Genomic DNA, 19,645 nt, shown 5'->3' on the forward strand with positions numbered 1-19,645 from the left:
TCAGGCATTGATCAAATAATCACAGAAATAAATAATTTGAATTATGGCAAATGCTATAGGTGGAAAGTCCAAGAAGCCACAGGAGCATAAAATAAAAGGATAGGACGAATAAGAAGAAAGTGGGGGCTCAGGGGAGGCTTCCCCGAGGAAGCAGCTTTTGAGCTGTTTGATGAAGAATGATATACAATGATGATACTTTGGCCTCAACAGAAACTCTAAATCTAACAGTAAGGAGAATTTTTAAAATATTTTATTTTATTTATTTATATATTTAGAGAGAGAGAGAGAGAGCAAGCAGGGGGAGGGACAGAGGGAGAGAATATCAAGCAGACTCCCTACTGAGCGTGGAGCCCAACACGGGGCTCAATCTCATGGCCCTGAGGTCCTGACCTGAGCTGAAATCAAGAGTCAGATGCTTCACCGACTGAGCCACACAGGCACCCCAATAAGGAAATTTTTTATCTCACAAAACATGAAGTCCAGAAGCTTCCCCATACTGTATATCCCCATTCCCACCTCTGTGTAGCTATTTTGGCTCTGTCTTCCTTCAAGTGTGTGCTTCATCCTCTGGTAAAGCTGGCAAAATGGCTACCGAAGTTCCAGGTCTCACATTCAGACATGACTGCAGAAAGAGAAAGAAAGAAACAGATTTTTCTTACATCTCCTTCTTAGAAGCATAGAAACCCCTCCCAGAACTCCTCTGACAGGCTTCTCCTCATGCCTTCTCAACCAGAATTAGGTCAAATACACTCTCCTAAACTAACTACTGACAGAAGGAAATGGGATTTCCATGACAAACTTAAGCCAGGACCTTCCCTTGGGCTGAAGAGGTAGTTTCTATCTCTGGTGCACATGATTGTGTGGAGAAGGAGTGAATAACTAAAAAGTTGGGATGAACATGAAGGTTAGATGGCATGTGGGCAACCACCAGTGTCTCTGCTAGATAAGAGAGACTTGTCTAGGGGAAGGGGTAAGCAGGCAGGGAGAGCGTGCCAGTGAGAGCAAACAGAGTAAAGACTCTTACATGGAAGGCAGCATGGTGCCCTTGAAGAAATAAAGGAAGGCCATGAGTCTAGAAGCCAGGTAGGCAACCAACAGTGTCTAATATATTGTGAACTCTTTAGGCAGAGATATATTCATTTGTGTCTCTCCAGTGCCTAAATGTTTGTGGAATAAGTGAGGGGAACTAGGGTGGTGGAGTACTCTATTTTACATCCTCAATGAAATTAGGTCCCATCCTCAGGATCTCAGTCATCCAAAAAAGTCTCAACTTTTTGTGTCAGGCAGGACCTCATTTCTTTCTCCCCCTCTACTGTGTAACATATTTTACCTATGCACATACCAAATTTTAGCCTCAAAAGCTTTCCCGCTTTTTCCCACTCTTTCCAAGAATCAGTCCATTCACCAATTTAAAACACTTTGAAAAGGAACTTCCAGTTTCCAGTCCTTGCTCCATCCTCACAGCAAGTAAAAAAGCTGAACACACTGAAAAATCAACAACTCATCTTAGATCTGTCAGACAAATGAGGCTATAGGGGGAATCGCTGCCCTGTCTGTACAAAGAAAATTGTACAGACAGAAAGCAAATACAGAGAATCACAACGTACCAGAGTAGAAACTTCTACAGGTACCAGTGCCAGGGTAGGGAGACCTGAATTATAATTGGCAAACTGCTGAAGGCGCAATATGGACAAGTCTAAGAGAAAAAAAACATATCAGACTATATCAGAGCTTAACCTACCTGAAAGATATAAAATACACAACTCTAGACTCCTTCAGCCATCCTGAGCCACCTAAAGAAGGAACAAATTGAGAAGCACTGAAGTTCACAGTTGACAAGCACAGGGTCACCAAAAGACTGAGACCTAATCATAGGATTACAGAGCACTTCCCCTCCCCACTTACATTTTATCACTACCTTATTAAAGGACTATTTACTACCAATCCTTTTACCTTATACATCATGTCCACCTTTCAACAAAAAATTACAAGGCTTACTAAAAGATAAAAAAACAGAGTTTGAAGAGACTGAACAAGTCTCAGAACCAGAGTCAGATATGATAGGCATGTTGGAATTATCAGACCAGTAATTCTAAAAAAACAAACAAACAAACAAACAAAAAACTATGATTAATATGCTAAGATCTTTAATAGAAAAGTAGACAACACATAATAACCGATAGCTAGTATAAGCAGAGAGGTGGAAATTCTAAGAAATAATCAAAAAGAAATGCTAGAGATCAAAAACACTATAACAGAAATGAAGAATATCTTTGATGGGCTCATAAGTGGAGTAGAACCAGCTGAGGAAAGAATATCTGAGCTTGAGGATATGAAAGTATAAATTTCCAAAACTGAAAAGCAAAAAGCAAAAAAAAAAAAAAAAAAAAAACTGAAAAGAATTAGAACAGAATATCCAAGGACTGTGGGACAGCTACAACTTGAATATAATTGATTTGATTTTCCATCTGGATGACATATCCACTGCTAGAAGTAGGGTATTGAAGTCCCCTACTATTATTGTATTATTGTCTCTTTCTTGTTTCAGAGCTTTTAGTATCTGCTTAAGGTATTTAGATACTCTGATTCATATAAGGGGTTCATATCTACAATATATAAAAAACTCATACAACTCAATAACCACCAACAACTATCCAGTTGAAAAATGAGCAGAGGAGCTAAATAGACATTTTTCCAGAGAAGACATAAAAAATGGTTGACAGGTACATGAAAAGATGCTCATCATTAATTATCAGGGAAACGCAATCAAACCACAATGAGATATAACCTCACATCTTAGAATAGCTATCAACCAAAAGACAAGAGATTAAGTGTTGGCAAGGACATGGAGAAAAGGGGACCCTTGTGTACTGCTGGTGGGAATGCAAACTGGTACAGCCACTATGGAAAACAGTGTGGAAGTTCCTCAAAAAATTAAAAATAGAGGAGCACCTGGGTGGCTCAATTACTTAAGCAACTGCTTTTGGCTCAGGTCAAGTCCTGCATCAGGCTCCCTGCTCAGCGGGGAGTTTGCTTCTCCCTCTGACCCTCCCCCCTCTCATGTTCTCTCTCTCTCTCTCTCATTCTCTCTCTTTCAAATAAATAAATAAAATCTTTTTTAAAAAAGTAAAAATAGAAATACCATATGATTCAATAATTCTACTTCTGGGTATATATGCAAAGAAAATAAAAGCAGAAAAAAAAAGAAAAAAGAAAAGAAAAAAGAAAAGAAAAGAAAAGAAAAGAAAAGAAAAGAAAAGCAGGATATCAAAGATACATCTGCACTTCCATGTTCATTGCAGCATTATTTATAATAGCCAAATTATGGAAACAACATAAGTGTCCATTAATGGATGAACAGATAAAGATGATATATATATGTATTAACATACATATTATATAATAATGTATAAAACTATAATATATATAATATTCCATTTACATAATATATATGTATATACATATATGTGCATGTTATATATATGTATCTGTATTATTTGTACATATATAACAGAATATTATTTAGCCATGAGAAAGAAGGAAATACTGCTATTTGCGACAGCATGAGTGGACCTTGAGGGCATTATGCTAAGTAAAATAAGTCAGAAAAGAAAGACAAACTCTATGTTATAGATAACAATACTGTACTACATACATGAAATTTTCTAGGAGATTCTATCTTAAATATTCTCACCACAAAAAGAAATGGCAATTATGTGACGTTATGGAAGTGTTAACACTATGGTAGTAATCATATTACAATATACAAATGCATCAAATCAAAACATTGTATATCTTAAATTTATACAATGTTATATGTCAATTATATCTCAATAAAGCTGATAAAAAATGATGTACAATAAGTATACTGTGAACAGATTTGGAATTTCATTTCTGCTAAAAGTGTAATATTTTTTATAATTCTACTCTAGTTTTAATGATTTGAAAAAAGAAACAGATGGAATTAGCAGATGTACTATTTTTGCTTAAATACTGTGTATCTGATATAGTCATTTAATTAAATATTTGAGTAACATTAAGTGCCATTTCTTTTGAGGAAAAAAGGTCATTTTTTCTCAGCTTCTATTATAGAATTTTCTCCTGATAATCGCCGATGGTTGGTTTTTAGGAAATTGCTTTATAAATTTGGACTTCTTTTCTTCCAGGAATAATGAAATAACCATTTGCATGAGATTCTAATAAACACTTAGATTTTTAAAGCAGAAACTAGTCTTAAATAGTATTTAATTCACTGTTTCCCAAAGTATCATGACAATATCATTAACAGTAAGTACAATTGTTTTAGAACTTCAGGGATAGATTTTTTAAATTTTTTTAATTGTTATATATTTTATAGTTATGACTTTCTAATTTATAGTAAGTGATGATTGGTTTCCATTTATGGTAATGGTATAAAGCTTTTTAAAAAATGAAACTTAAGTAACCATTAAAAGAAAAATATTTCTAATACTGTAGGTGGTACTATTTTGGAGGTGGTAGCGCACTGATCAAGGTTTGGAAAATGCTGATTATTTTATGAACAAGCAAACAGAATGGAGAGGAGAAATTTCTTTCCATGACCATATATAACAACATGTATTATTCTTCATATATTGTTATATGAACAATTCAAACACAAGTTTGGATTTCTGGTTCAGTTCTCTATCCACTTTTCTACACTATGAGTATTTCAATTTCATGTGGAATTAGGCTGGCTACTTGCTATTTCTAAATGTCTGACCCTGTGAAGTAATCCCAGAAATGATTCAGAGACAATAGTGAAAGGGTACAAAGGTCATTTGAGGATTTAATAAACATGAGAATCTAAATCAGTACAAAAGTGCTCAAATTATGGAGTGCAGAAAAAGAACATTGGAAGCTTGTTTAAAATGCTGACTTCCGATATAGCTCCATTTGGTTCCAGTAGGCTAGGTCTACAAATCTCGACATTTAACAGGCATCCCAGGGATAGGGCTGTAGGTGGCCCATAGACCACACTTTCAGAAACAGTGTTCTGATCACATGATCCCAAAGAAGCATTCCAGTCCTGACCGAAAAGGGCCCTGGGACCTTTAATAGCCACTGCACTTGCTCCATTCTCCTTGCTCAAGACTTCCCTTCTTTTCCTTTGGTACATCAGTAGCAAAAAACAGTCTCTTTACCCTATTGTATATTATTAGGGGTCACCAACTCTCCTTAAAAACTGAACATTTCCTTGGAAGCATTTACCATCACTGTAATCAAAGGGTTTTCTGCATAATTAATTATCTGGGATCTTTTTTCCCCTGGACATTGTTATGTTCACAATACGCAGTATATGTGGGAGCCAGGAGATACTCAATGATTAGTTGCTGATTAAACAAGCAAAGTATCATCTTTGGGTATAGATTTTTTTTCTTTTGAAAATAATTCAAATTTCACGTTTGGTAGAAGAGAGGAAATGTTTTCCTTCATTTTTGGAGAAAGTGGCATTTCCAATGGTCATCCTATGATGTGTCCAGGAAGATGCTGGTTATAAATGTTCTCAAATTGATGAAATGAATATAATGAGAAAACATTTACAAAGAGTGCAAAAAGGGTGCTTTTGGCTTATTTATGTATGATGTAAGTAGTGGCCCTGCCTAAGCTTTACATTCTCAGGAAGCCATATGGAAACAATCACTGTCAATGATGCTTGATGAACCCAAATACTGCTATGATTTCTCTCCAAGAAATATCAGAGTGCTGACCCAGCTGCATAGTGTCCATTATATATTTAAAGACACAAATCACAAGGTTTTCCTTTTAATACATTTATGCAAAATTATAGATCTTACCACCAGAGTTGTTCTGGGTTAAATCATACACAGAGAGACCTAATTCTTCAGCTGGTGGTGGGGAAGCAGGGTAGAGAAGATGCAATGCATATAGATACGTGGTTTCATTGTAAGACATAAATCATAGCATTTCCTTTCTAATACACTGGAGCAAAATTGCAATCCTAGTTGTTTTGAGTTAAGTCATGCATAGAGAGACCTAATTCTTGGACCAGTGGTAGGGCAGGACCAGATGGGAGAAAAGATGCAATGAATATAAATATGCACATTAAAGAAAACTTATTTAGTGGTTTCTATTTTTCCCCTATACAATTTGCTCTAAAATTTTAGGCAATGTCTTTGAAATATTGGATTCAACAAAAATTCAATTATGAAACTCTAGTGAAAGCTAACATTTAACAATCTGCAGAAAGTCTTGTATTTTTTCTTGGATACAACTAAAAGTATTGGTGGTGAGGAATAATGTACCTTCTTTCCCAGGAACCAAAGGAAGACCTGATCTCAAGTCTGAAGACCACATCTGAAACCACCACCACGTTGTTTCCCATTGGCATTATGTTCTGAAGAAACTGAACCGGGATCCAAATGGAAAACCTCTTAAGGAAGACTAAGATGCCATTTACTTTCCTTTAGCAGCAACCATCAATTATGTAGCCTTTTAAATTAATTTTAAAAAACAGTGTGGTATTTAAAAAAAAATAGAAAAGAGTATGATTTACTTATCTAATAAACCAACCAAACCAGACAGCCCCTACACTGAATGCTGATTTTTGGCAGATTTTATCCTTCGTATTTTGGCACACACAAAAAGTGATCCAACAAGTATTTCCAATTAAAATAGGGAGCCATAGCCAGCATTGGTGACTCTGGATATGTGTCTCATCCTTTGTGACAGAATGAGTCCTGAGAGTAACTATAGGGGAGCTGCTAGTGGTTCAAGACCTTAATAACAAAGCCTCTTTAATCTATTCATTATGGTATTGGTACTGAAATAGCCAAACAGATCAGTGAAATGTAATAGGGAATCCAGAAATAAAACCTACCATGTAAAAGAATTTATTGTATTGACAAATTTGATAGTTCAATTCTTAAGTAAAAGGATGGATTATTTATTGATAATGACACAGCAGACTATCTTTCTGGAAAAATAAACATAGAAATTTCCCCATCGCGATCTTACACCATCCACAAAAACAAATTATAGATAGATGAATGACTTCAATATTTTTTAAAGAATAAAATCCTGAAAATAAACCTAGGAGACTGCATGTACAATCTGCACTGAAAACCTGAAGTTATAAAATAGAAATTATAGCCATTCGACTATACAGAGCAAATTTTTGCAAGTTTTTTGTCTGAGTACAAACCAGCAAGGGCTGCTGCTGGCTCCCTGCCAAATGTCAAACCTGATAAAACCACAGACATAAGTGGGGAAATGTGGATTCCCAGAATCATCAAGAAAACGCAAGAAGCCCTGGAGAGAAAGATGACTATCTTGGCCAGTGTTGTGTAGGAAATGGGTAAATGCAGCATGGGCCGGAAATGGTCTGGAAAGCAGTGAAGAGATCCATTGGGGAAAATCTTTTTTAACTCCCTTCTTGTCTCAGTCTTGCTAGCCTTGGGGAAATCATGGCTTATTCCTTCAGCACCCAAATCAATGACAGCCAGAGTGACAGGAGTTAGCTCAAAAGCCTTAATCGGGTGAAGAATTATTGAAAATGGATACCACTGCCCAGATCCTACCCTCTACCTCCAAAATCCCCAGGATTGGCAATATTACAACCTATAACCATCACCTCCTCACCATGCTATCTTTTCCTAAGAGTTAAAAGTGATGCAAGACGTCATTCTTCCCTCCACAAACTCACTGAGGTGGACAGAGATGAAGGCCTGGCCTTAGCCTTTAATTAACACTCATTTCCAGAGTAATTGTTACCTCTAGGCAATGTGATCTCACAAGACAAAATAACAATTCACCTAAGGATATGACCACTGTGAAAGAGAGGCAAAGCAGCAACTAAAGAACCAGCCAGAACAAAGGGGCCAATAATTTAGAATAAACATGAAAATGTATCATTAAGGAGATAAGGAAAGATAATAGTAATATGAAGCAATAATAAAAATTCACTTAAAAAGTTAGGGAAAGGGGCGCCTGGGTGGTTCAGCTGGTTAAGCAACTGCCTTCAGCTCAGGTCATGATCCTGAAGTCCCGGGATCGAGTCCCGCATCGGGCTCCCTGCTCAGCGGGGAGTCTGCTTCTCCCTCTGACCCTACCCCCTCTCATGCTCTCTATCTCTCATTCTCTCTCTCTCAAATAAATAAATAAAATCCTTAAAAAAAAAGTTAGGGAAAATAACATATAAAAAACATAGTTGTTGAAATAAAGAGTAAAATATATGAGACAAACAGCAGGATGAGTTCACCTAAGAATGGATTAGGAAATTTATCATTAGGGAGATTAGATCAAACTAAAAAAGACAATACAGTAAATTTTTTTAACTAAAATAGGATGGCAAAAATAAGCCCCATTATAACTGAAATTCTATAAATAAATGAGAGCCAGTTTGAAGGTATTCCACTGGCCAAATGTGGGACAATTTGAACCTCAAATAAATGACTATGGCTACAGATTGCATAAGAGTAATTCCAGAGTCCATACTAATATAAATAAATAGATGGAGGTGAATGGAAAGTTCCACCTTTCAGTATGCCCATTAATCATGTGCAAGAGATAATGGAATTAAACTGCCATGATAGTAATAACTGATTCCGATAAAAATCATCAATGAATATTGAAACTAGTAGGTGAAAATTTGTTGAGGAACAGAATATTTACATAGTCTCAAAATAGCTGCCCATAAAACACTTATTAATTACTTATTAATATAATTATGTATTAATGAAAAAGTACAATATATATCAAGCAGACTTTAATGTAGAGCAATCTTGCAGACACCATCTTAACCAAGTAATGAAAGTCAACATCCAAAGTGATGGTTCAAATAGACACCATCTGCTTCCTTGTAGGAAGAACACAGCATCATTGTGCTATTCTTGTCAAAGGAAAAGTGTATAACATTAATCTAAACATGGGAAAACATCAGATAACCCAAACTGAAGAACATTCTACAAAGCACTTGTACTTCTTGCCTGTACTTCTCAAAAATGTCAAGGTCATGAATGACAAAGAAAAAAATGAAAAACTCTTCCTGATTGAAGGAGACTAAAAAGATATGACAATTTAATGCAACAGGTGATCCTAGATCCTAGAGAAAAAAGAATGGATGTGTTTACAAAGACATTATTGAGACAATGGGCCAAGGGCTCTGTGTTCGAATAGTAGTATTCTATCAATATTATTTGCCTCTAACAATGGTCCAGTAATTTTGTAGGAGAGGGTTCTTCAATTTTGTAGGAGAGGTTCTTCCATTAAGGAGCAATAAGGCATTACATCTTCAATTTGTTCTTTCTCTAAAGTATGAAAAATAATAATACAATTATAACAATTATAGGTTAAATATGTGGAGGGGGGAGAAAAAAAAGGCAAACATAATAATTAAAACATTTATATAAATAGATAATGTTAACTTTTAGAGAATCTGAGTTAAGATTATACAAAAATCCTTTTTATTATTCTTGCAACTTTTCAGTAAGTTTGAAAGGAGAAAGGAAAGAATCTTTAAAATGGAGGTAATAATACCTATCTTGTAAATTTAAATAATATGTGTAAACTCAAGCATAGAAGGTGTCCAATAAAGGAGAGCTATTCTACAACCTGGAGCTCTCAAAATATACCTCTGCAGTGGTTCTAATGGGCTTTTTGAAAAAGTTTTCAGCCAATTTTTTATTTCTCTTTAACTTACAAGGATATTGTAGCATGTAGGGTTGTTTCAGTTATAGGAATCTCCCAGAGCTTCTTAAATCCATAAAAGTGTTGACTCTTACCTTTTATCCAAGGATTTTAGTAAAAGTAAGAATTCTACTGATAACTTACATTAATATAAAGCATATTCCCAAATGGATACTTATTGGATATTTATAATGACCCTGTATGAAGTTAAAATATTTACTCCCATTTTACAGATGAGAACGGAGAGCAACAAAAAAAATGTTAAATGATTTATATATAATAAATAGTGGGGCACAATCCCACTTCACTTGATCTTAGCCAAAAGGTCGAGAAGCGATGGGGCACAATCCCACTTTTTGTGATTCTAAATCTAGTACTTTTTTTCTAGTTAGAATTAATGTTACCATATTATTCAGCATAACAGAATCTTATATGACTAAAAAAAATCAGTTTCTCTGAGACAAATAAAATCTTGCCAAAACAAGATTGGCAATACCAATGAGAGGAAGCAATTTAAAAGGAAACCTGGAATATATAGGAATAAATAAATCTAGCAACAAATGTGAAAGATTCAAATAAAAAACAATGTTAACTTTACTAACACACTTTGAAAGACCTAAACAATGTAAAAATAAATGATGGTCCTGAGTGTAAAAGTTCAATGCGATAAGTATGTCAGTTCTGTTCCAGTTAATTAATTCATAATAAAATGAAATTAGAACCATAATTCCAACTGGATCATTTTTTTTTAATTTTTATTTATTTATTTGAGAGAGAGAGAGCACAAGCAGGGAAGAGGGGCAGAGGGAGAGAGGAGAAGCAGACTCCCCGCTGAGCAGGCAGCCTGATGCAGGGCTGATCCCAGGACCCTGGGAACATGCACTGAGCTGCAGCAGGCAGACGCTTAACTGACTGAGCCACCCAGTTGTCTCCTCCAACTGGATCATTTATGAACTCTGACAAGCTATTCTAAAATTCCATAAAAGATAAAATGTGTAAGAATAGCAAAGAACATTAAAAACAGAATAAAGGAAGAACAAGGGCCTTCTATCCTACCAGATGTCAAAGAGAACTATGTTGTAGTAGCAGAAACCATGATGTTAGCCCAAGAATTGAAGACTGTTTCATGGTATAGCGTAGAGTCCAGAAACATAGCTAGAATTTTATTTATTATAAAAGTGACATTTTATGCCAATAGGGAAAGATGTTCTTTCCAATATTGGAAAACTATTGGCCATTCATTTTGAAAGTGTTAAATTCAGACTATCTCTATCACAAGACTTCACTATGCACACACACACACGCACAAGTGCACACGTGCGCATACACACACATGCACATGCACAAATACACACACAAAACCCTTCAAACAGATTTTGGAGTTATAATAAATGTACAAAATATGAACATACAATAAGAACTATCAGAGAGCATTTTATAATTAGGGAGTAGCGAAGACTTCATAGACAAGATATAAAACCTAGAAGACAAGGGGAAGATTGGACCACAAAAACATAAAACTTCTATATAGCAAACATCGACACAAATAAAGACAAAAGTCAGATGACGGACTGAAAAAATATTTGCCAAAGATTTAACAAATGACATTACAGAGAAAACATGAAAAACTACAAATTAATTTTTAAATAACAACTCAGCTTCAGAAAGCTCTCCCATTTCTTTTCATATGGTGGGAGGTGGTCCTTCATTGCTCCTCTGTATAGCCCTCTATCAAGTTATTTCACTTTGCATTATATTTATCTGATATACATAATCTCCTTTAGTGGATGGAGTTACCGAAAGTGAGATGCACTAGCATTTCCTGAGTACCTCTAGTGTGAAAGGCTCTGCTTAGCATTCCACACTATGTTTTTCCATTATTCTTTAACAGGTCAAGAAACAGATGGTAAATATCTTGCCCAAGGTCATTGGGTGACTAAGGTGGAGAGTCACTGTACAAATCTAGTCTTTTTACCCCAAAGTCTGTATTTTAATTCCTATGCCTTGTGACTCTTGGTGCTCTGAGAACCTGCTGCAGGATCTAGTGAACCCTTGAAGAAAGAAATGAAAAACAAAATGTAGTCAAAATGGAGGGAAGTGACGTTTCTCTATGGTAGAGTAAGCCCCTAACAAAACGGTTCTTTAACAGATGACCATAACATGGGAAAACACAGAGTCAAAAAGAAAAACTACCCAAGGTCTCTGCAGAGGAATCAAATTTTGAAGGGATATTAGAGCTTGGGAGGAGGGACTGGAAGAGGATGAGTTTTTCCATTTTTGCTTCTTTGGCCTGTGGACAAGCTGCAGTCACAACATGATGCAGGGTGACTGGCCCTCTGATAGAAACCCCTCTATCCTGCTCACCGGATGAACTGAGTAGTGGATCCCAGAGAAACCACAGGTACCAGAAAGGGAAGAGGCAATCTCAGATGGAAGAAGTCTAAAGAAAGAGGGGCCCCAAATTATGTGTAAGAACTCTGAACTTTATGAGTTGGACACACTCAAATGACTCACCTAGAACTGAAAGAATTAATCTGAGATTTAAACTTCCACCACAGTTAAGACAGACTTTCCAGTTTGAGTTTCACCAAGTTAGCTGCCTGCTAGAATATCAACACTCTTTGGAGCATTAAAACAGTATACAGAGTCCTGACACAATCCAAAATTATTCAAATGTGAAGAACAAGGAAATGGATAGCATATGGATCATTTCAGTCCAAAAGGAGAAAAGAGAACGGAAAGAAAAACCTATTTGACGAAAGAATACTGAAAAATTCCTAAATATAGTAGAGGATATATAAATACTGATCCACAGGTTAAAGAACCTCAGCAAACACTAAACAGGAAGAGCATAAATAAAAATCACATCTCGGCATATCATAAACTACGGAAATCAAAGATGAAGAGAAAACACTGAAAGCAACCAGAGATAAACATATTACATAAAGGGGCATGAGGATTCAAATAGCCATGAACTTCTTATCAAGAATTATAGGGACCAAAAAACAGAAGGACCACATCTTTAAATTGCTAAAAGAAAACTGTCAACCTAGAACTCTATATCCAATGAACATATCTTCAAGAATCAAAGTGAAAAAAGCCACTTTCATGTAAAATAAATTAAGAGAATAGATTGCCTGACTTATTTCACTTAGCATAATAGCACGGAGGACCACAGGGGAAGGGAGGGAAACTGAATGGGAAGAAATCAGAGAGGGAGACAAACCATGAGAGACTCTGGACTCCAGGAAACAAACTGAGGGTTACAGAAGGAAGGGGGGTGATGGGTATTAAGGAGGGCACGTGTTGGGATGAGCACTGGGTGTTATACACAACTAATGAATCGTTGAACACTACAACAAAAACTTATGATGTACAATATGTTGGCTAACAGAACATAAAAAAAAAAGAGAGAATAGATTGCCAGCAAATCCACACAAGAAATACTAAAAGAAGTTCTTCAGACTGAAAGGATTTGGTAGCATAGGTAAATACAAGTGTTTAAGAATGAGCAAAAAGTATCCAAAATTGTAAAAAGAGTAAACTGAAAAATGAGCTTCCTTTCTTAATGTCTTTAAAACACATATAAATGTTTAAAGCAAATATTGTTGTGATCACTGATTTCACGTGTCAACTTGACTGGGCATGGGATGTCCAGACAATTAGTAAAATATTATTTCTGGGTGAGTGTGTGAAGGTGTTTCTGGAAGAGGATTTTCAGGGCAGCTAAAGTTTTCTGTGTGATACTCCAGTGGTGGATACACATCATTATACATTTGTCAGACCCATAGAATGTACAACACCAGGCATGAACTCTGATGTAAATTGTTACGGACTTTGTGTGATGATGACTCCATGTTGGTTCATGGATTATAACAAATGCACCACTTGTGGTATTGGAGGTTGCTCATGTGTAAGTACAGGGAGCGACAGTAATTCTCAGTACTTTCAGCTCCATTTTTCTGTGAACCTAAAACTGCTTTAAAAAATTCAGTTTATTAATTAAAAAAATAAAAACAAATGGTCTATAAAGCATATTTACACGTTCAGCACATCTATCCTCTGGCTATGGATCTAATGGAAAGACAAAGACAGTAGGCTCTTGTATTGTTAAATCACCGGAAGGATCTTACTTTTTAATATTTTACTTTACTCTCTGAAGAGATCCTAAGTTGTATCCAACCACTTAAGTGAAAAAGAATTTGGACTGAATGAAAAACTAAATTTTACTTGGAAAAGTTTTTAACAGTTTCCATCATAAATGCAACCCTTAACCTCTCCTTATTTTCTATTTTGGGAACTCTAGGCTGAAAAGCGTATTTAGGCTACTGTATGGTCATCAGTGCTTACTCCCATGAGAATAAGGAAGATGAGGAGGAGGAGGAACAGAGGGAGGAAGAGAAGGACAGGATGGGGAAGTGGGGACACTGAGGGAGGAGAAAGTACTTTTAAATATTCCCTTTTTATTACTTTGCCTTCTGCTTCTATGGCAGATCATACTTTGATAGCCAAAAAACGGCCATTTTACTATTGTCAGATACTGTCCTTATGGGAGAGGGATTATTCATGATATTTGGGGTTAGAACAAAATATAGGCCAAATGTCAATTTTGCCACATGCCTTATCTGCATTGTCCGGTCAGGAAATCTTTCTGTAGAATCACAGTAAATGAAACCAGTATGTGTCGTGTGTTGTATTTTATGGGGTTTGGAAAACTTATTTTGGAAGGGAAAAAAAGCAAAACAAAACATAATTCCTAATAGAATCAGAATGGAAAAGGGTTTTGTGTGTGTGTGATTTCATGTGATTTTAAATGCTACATAAAACTATCTGGACCTAAAATAGAGGAGAAAGAGTTCAGACTGGAGGACTCCATATTTAATAAAATAAAATCTACATACAAAAATGCTGGCAGGATGGCAAAAAAAAAATGACTTAGTAAACATTTAGGTCCCCCTTCCTAGCCCCCTGGGCTGGGCTTGCACAGAACGAAATGGTTCCCTTGATGCAAAGATGTCTGCCATTCCTGCATAAGGGGTCTTCTCTTTCCTGGGATGCCTAAGTCATTCACTAAGCATTTAAAGGAAGGACTCCAGAGGTAAGCCAGAAGGTGTGATCCCCCAGCCAAGTTAATTTCCCATCTTCCCCTCTGTTCATGCTTGCTTCTCTACACTGTCTCCTAACTCCATCAGCCACCCCCTCACCCAAGCCCTATAAGCAATCCATGACTTTCCCTCTCCCTCAGTCTCAGCATCTATCATTCACCTAACCCCTTTGCTTCCACACCTAAAATCAAGTTAGCTGCTATACACTCCCCCTCCATTCCCATTGCAACTCTCCAAGTAGAGGCCTCATCATCTGTTTCCTACACTACTGTAATACTCTCCTCCCTAGCCTCCCTCTAATCTTGGAGGGATGCCTCCCATCTCTTCTGCCCTTGACAGCTAGATCAACTTCCAACATACAAATCCAGCTGATCCTCAGCCAAGATGTACCCATCTTGCCATAATAGTTGTTGGAATGGTTATTGCATACACCACCTATTAAATATTGAGCATGATCACCTTAGCTCATCTGTCACTCTCTTCCTTAAAAGCATTCTCTCTTGATTCTCTTTAAAATTTATTGCTTTCAGGATATAGTCCAACAGCTTAGCAATGCAAATAAGGCAGGACAATTCCCCAAAATAGCAGTATTTTTTTGTTATCACCATTTCTACCTAATACCTTTTCCAAACCAGCAACCAAACTTTGCAATTTCTTGCCTTAGGGATTCTGATGAGAAAAAATTAGAAATTTAAGTTTTTTGTAAATATCTAAACCTTTTGAAGACATTAGATTATATTAGAGTCTCTGGAAGGTAAGGGAAAGAGAGAAGTGATGAGGTCATAGCAAATAATCATAAGACATTTCAGGGAAGGGAGAAGGGAGAAGTAGAGTCCAAGCCCTACTCCCCCACCTTATAGCAGGAAGGTGGAGAGATCTTGGATGGGAAGGCAGACTGGCCTATACAGGGAATCTAGATCCTAGATGCTAGAGTTCCCACCTCAACAAAGATTCTCATGGGTGATGAAACAATAAACCTGCAGGGACCATGAAGACTGAAGCAATGGATCCTTCATGACAACCACTGTGGACAGCTGACTGATACCCTAAAGGGCCTCTCTGAAGACACAACCTTGGGAGCATGAGACACTCCAAGAATAACCAAAGGCATCCTATATTTCCTATCATAGATCTTATACTCAAAGCAGTTACCATTTATCTGTCAGCCCAGGGGATGGCAAACTTGATTTGTAGAGGCCCAGATGGTAAATATTTTAGCCCCAAGTTGCAAACTATGCAGTCTGTTGTAGCCACTCAACTCCACCATTGTAGCACAAAACAGCCAAAGGCAATATCTGAATAAATGGGTATGGCAGTGACACAACAAAACTTTATTTACAAACACAATTAGTAGATGAGATTTGGCCTAAGGGCCAGAATTTATCAACCTCTTGTCCAGTATATTGAATTACACATTCACTAAGGTCAAAATCATATCTTTCCTTAATTCAGCAAAAGTTTGTTGGGAATTTACCATCAAAACCCCTGAGAAGTTGGCATCAGCATTTAGTAGTAAATAATATAAAATCTGTGCCCTAATGTAGCTTAGATTCTAGCATGTGGGGAGGCAACAAGCAAAATCAATAAAATCTTAGAGCAATCGGTCTTACTCACCGGTTCTGTTCTCCAGCCCAGTGTTCAGTACCCAGAAAGTACTGAGTATACAGTTGCTCAATGAACATGTCTGGTACTAAAAAGTTTTACAGCCAAACTTTAGTTCTGTTCTTCCTAAGCAACCAGAGGCCTAAGCTGCAGAGAACTGCAAAAGAAAGTGGAGTCCCGTGTTAGCCCTAAAGCAGCTGGCTCAATAACTCACCCTTTACTGAAGTCTTGAGGCTGTGTCTGCCTTCACCTCCCACCAGGAGAGTGGTGAGGACCAGGAGCTGACGATAGGCATCTTCAATGTGGGCGTTTCTGCAAGGACACTGCGCCGTCTCCTGACATGACAGGTGATAGAAGCTCTTGTGGTAGGCTGAAAAATGACTCTCCAAAGACATCCACATCTTAATCCCCTGACCCTGTGAATGTGCTATCTTGCATGGCAAAGGGGATTTTCCAGCTCTGATAAATTAAGGATTTTGAGATGAGGAGATTATTCTGGATTGTCCAAGTGGACCCAATGTAATCACCAAGGCCCTTATAAGAGCAAAGTAGGAGGGTTAGAATAGGAAGGCCTCATGGGAAACAGAAAAGGAGAAGGGGAGGGGAGCCAGTTGTGGAGAGATTTGAAGACACCACCTTGCTGGAAGATGGAGAACGGAGCCAGAAACCATGTAATGCAGGTGGTCCCTAGAAGTTAGAAAAGGCAAGAAATATATTTTCCCCTAGAATCTCCAAAAGGAATTCACCCTGCCGACACCTTGATTTTAGACCCATAAGATTCATTTCACACTTCTGATCTCCAGAACTGTAAGAGCATAAATTTGTGTTGTCTTAAGCCCCTCAGTGTGTGGTGATTTGTCACAGCAGTAATAGGAAATGAATACAGTCCCTCACTCCAGAACTGTCACAAGTAAAGAGGCCTGCAGACCCCTGGGTCTTACCATAGATGTCCTAACCCACCACTAGCTCTGTGCTTGGGGCCCCTTTCCCAGAGGTAGCTGTGCAGAGATCCCTGGCACTACCTGAGCAGCTGAGCCAGGCTGGGGCTGGCCCAGGATCATCGCAGCTCCTGCAATTTTTTTCCCCTTTTCAGAGCTTTCTCCATCTGCTCCACCAAACCCAGCCAAGGGTTTTGCAGGACTATCCTCCTCCACTCCCTTCCTCTGCATCAGCCTTGACTCACCCCAGGCCAGCAGGGCTTCCTGTGTCCTTGATGGGAAACCACTGTTCTTGGACACATCTCAGCTGTGCAGCTACAACCAATCTAGTCAGCCCAGGGAATGGATCCCAAAAGGGCTAACTGGTCATCAGGCATATCAAGCAAACCTGTGTCAATTCCAAAAATTTCAGGTGCCAGAAAAAGGATTATTTAAAAAGGTGCTGAGGATAAGATCTTCTTCAATTAGACAGGCTTCCTAATCAGATGGTATTGCCAAGAAAGGTCCTCTATGTCTCCATCTATCCACTCCCATCACTGAAATTATACTGTTTTCTTCAACACAGGCTCTAGTTTGCAAGTCTATACAAAGGAGATTGGCCTAGATTGTTCTTCTAAGGAACCATTTACTGTACCATGATCTGTGATCTAAATAGTCAGTTAGGCTTCAGAGAAGGTTTCTCTTCATAGATTTAAAGGGCATTCTGGCATCCGCCCCATAGCCCTGAAGGCCCCCTGCGCTAGCATTCTATCCCGAGTCTTGCTCTAGAATTTCCAGGTCGGGCTTAGCCAGCAAGGCCAAGATTATTATTTTTTTTTTTTAAAGATTTTATTTATTTATTTGAGAGATAGAGAATGAGAGAGAGAGCACATGAGAGGGGGGAGGGTCGGGAGGGTCAGAGGGAGAAGCAGACTCCCTGCCAAGCAGGGAGCCCGATGCGGGACTCGATCCCAGGGACTCCAGGATCATGACCTGAGCCGAAGGCAGACGCTTAACCAACTGAGCCACCCAGGCACCCAAGGCCAAGATTATTTTTTCATGACAGGGTGAGACAAAGAACTCTTAATGTGGCCGAGTCCTCATCCAATCTTCAACTAATTTAGTTCTTATAAATCAAAACCTGAACTTACTTTCTATCTCATTTGGCTTCATTTATTCTTTGAATCTTTTGTTCCTTTCATTTTTACTCTTTTACCGTATTTTCATTGTTTTTGGTCTACTCTGTGTTTTTATTATTATTTATACTGCTTTCTTGTCTTCATTCTTTTTAGGACCTTACCATGGTTTAATTTCATTTGATTGTTTTAGCCTGACTGTTTTATTATAATTTTCACTGCTTTAACATTCTTTTTTGTTTCCTACTTGGAGTTATTTTGTTTGTTTGTTTTATCTGTTCTGGTTATCTAACATATAATTGGAAAGCATAAGGATATCATCTGCAGGAATAACCTGTGATCCAAGCGAGAAAGAGTACAATATTTTCTCCTCCGGGGACCAACCGATTTGTTCTACAGGTAATTTCTGAAATGTTAGGAAGAATTACTAGCAGTCTGCTGTCAGGGTGAAGAATGAACATGAAGTACAATATAGAGTCTCAATGAGAAATAGGAGTTTAAGCCCTCCTACTGGGGAGATAAAATGTCCACAAGGATGTATTAAGGGAAGTAGGAGGTGAGAAGCTCTGTCTTCCCCTCAGAGGTGCTGCTGGGGAGCTCAGAGTCCACAAAGAGTATTCTGAGCCTGACTGCTCCTTGGGAAAAGTGGGTCTGATTATTTATTTTAATATTTATTTACTGATCAACAAACTGCTTTTATTGCATTACTGGATCTATAAAATAGATTCATTTTTTTTTTTAAAGATTTTATTTATTTATCTGAGAGAGAGAATGGGAGACAGAGAGCATGAGAGGGGAAGGGTCAGAGGGAGAAGCAGACCCCCCGCTGAGCAGGGAGCCCGATGCGGGACTCGATCCCGGGACTCCAGGATCATGACCTGAGCCGAAGGCAGTTGCTTAACCAACTGAACCACCCAGGCGCCCCTAAAATAGATTCATTTTAAAACTATTTTTAATTCATTTTAAAAAGTTAAGATAACATATGTCTGTGTACATTGAATAATTTTTAAAGTTTCCTTAAGTTGACAATATGAACATTAAAAAAATGAGCAGAATATTTTTGGAACATACACCTGTGTCTAATACCGTGTCACTGGTATGCTACCGAACACTTTGTGTTACGTAATGTTTTCTTTAATTTTTTCATAAAATTGTCTGCAAACTTCACAATTACATTTTATGGTTAATACTTTGACACCTTTAATTGACTTTTCTCAGT

The sequence above is a fragment of the Phoca vitulina genome, unplaced genomic scaffold (genome assembly GCF_004348235.1).
Source record: "Phoca vitulina isolate PV1807 unplaced genomic scaffold, GSC_HSeal_1.0 scaffold16, whole genome shotgun sequence".
NCBI lineage: Eukaryota > Metazoa > Chordata > Mammalia > Carnivora > Phocidae > Phoca > Phoca vitulina.